The 1840-nt window shown below is 37.7% G+C and overlaps 1 protein-coding gene across 1 annotated transcript in view; it reads right to left on the reverse strand.

Annotated features, from left to right (window-relative positions):
- LOC102301636 (P2Y purinoceptor 14) overlaps positions 1-1840 on the reverse strand; it is a 21974-nt gene that overhangs the window by 18721 nt on the left and 1413 nt on the right. The gene's annotated exons all lie outside the window — the stretch shown is intronic.

Here is a 1840-nt window from a genome sequence, read left to right on the forward strand (position 1 = left end):
AAAAGCACCGAAATAAAGCACCGAAATGTGCGCTGCTTTTCGGTCTGGTTACTACCGTTTATGTCAGAAACGGTGCCATAATGGCATCCCTACCCATCCCTACTTCTACCTCTGGATTAGCCCCAACAGTGTTCACTGGAACTTTCCGCGGTCTTGAAACTGTTCTGTAGCCCATGCTAGTAGCATGTTTTTCAAAAATAAGGTTACACAGGTCCTGAGAGAGTTTATTGGTTTTAACAATCATGAGGTGTTTACATCTGTTTAAGTGTACAATGAAAAAACTGAAAGAGTAAATGTAGCTTTTAACGAGCGTCTTCACTTAAACAACAGCTAATGAAAAAAGAAATCAGCATAAAACATGAGCGGAGTGAGCTAGCCTCAACGTGGGACTCATAAAACAAAAAATAATATAATAAATCCAGAGATTCAGCATCATTTCATATATGCTTCTCATGATATATATAAATTTGGATGTAAAATTTATATATTTTTGAAAGATTTCTTTTTGCCATGATAATATGGTGTAGTAGTGTCACAGAGAGGTGTAAATTTATAAACATATGCAACATGACATTGTTATCATAAAGTGCTGAATTTCATTTAAGGATCCAAATATAGGCAGTCCTAAGGTCCCAGCAGACAATGTTCTCCCCGGTGATGGAATAAAGTATGATGCCCAGGTGTCAGTGAAAAAGAGGATTTTCAGCATGTCACTGCATGTTACTGTACATTGCTTTAGCAATTTCCAGCAGCTCTATGGTCATCTTTCCTGTTTTGGAAAAACACCCACCATTAACAGCAGAACAACACAATTTACCGCAAAGAGGCATAAAGACACTTATACATTATCACAGTCAATACACACTCTTATCAGCTTTGTGCTGAGAAATGTCACTTAAGTGTCTGACGTCAGTGCAGTGGGAACTGCAGAAGGAAGTAGTTGCTGTGGTTTTACATACGCAACATGCAAACAAGCAAAAACATACAGTCTTGACATTCAGTCACCTGTGCTTCATATTGTGCTTTATATTGTGCTTTATATTGTAAGATACAGAGCCTACAGTAATGCAGAGAAAATGCCAACCATCAGACAACTCCCATTGAGCAACCACTTGGTGACAGTGGGAAGGAAAAACTTAACAGGAAGTAACCGTTGGCAGAACCAGGCTCAGAAAGACCATATTATCGAAATAATAAAAGTAGCAATTTTTCCTATATCATCAAAAGCCGCAAAGACAATTTTGCAATTTTAAAATTTAAAGCTGTTTTTTTAAAAACAGAACAAGTTTTCAGAAACAACTCGAGATTTTGTATTTGTTTTTTATTAATTTGATCATTAGACTGATTAAGCTTCAGATTAATGAGTTTCAGATTCAGCTACTTAGCTAATAGGTGAAAGCTCGCAACATAAACTGGTGGTATCTGTGTGGGGGTGGGTTTCTGCTCAGTTTAGACTCATTATGATATCTCAGCAGAACCTATTGTGGCTCATGAGAACTTGGAAAACATGACTCATGACATGGTTTCACTGATCTAAAATCAAATATAACTCTTTGTATTTCAAAAAAGTAGAAATTTGCATAATAACTCATGGATTTAACTCTACAATTTCCACCTCTTTCCTGCTGCTCTCACTCTCCTGGGTTGCTTGTGTTGTCATTCTTGACCCCATGCTAAAGTTCACCTGAGCTCGAAAAGTCTTACAGAGGAAAAAGTAAACAAGAGGGTCCAGACAAACATTTAAAACTGATAAGATAGTGGTCACTTCCTTCAAGTAGTACAATAGCTGACCCACAGAGCAGCTGGTCCACAAAAAGGTATAGGGAAGACGAGCCAGGTG

Source organism: Haplochromis burtoni, unplaced genomic scaffold, assembly GCF_018398535.1.
Source record: "Haplochromis burtoni strain Fernald_Lab_line unplaced genomic scaffold, NCSU_Asbu1 Contig_1108, whole genome shotgun sequence".
NCBI classification, from domain to species: Eukaryota; Metazoa; Chordata; class Actinopteri; order Cichliformes; family Cichlidae; genus Haplochromis; species Haplochromis burtoni.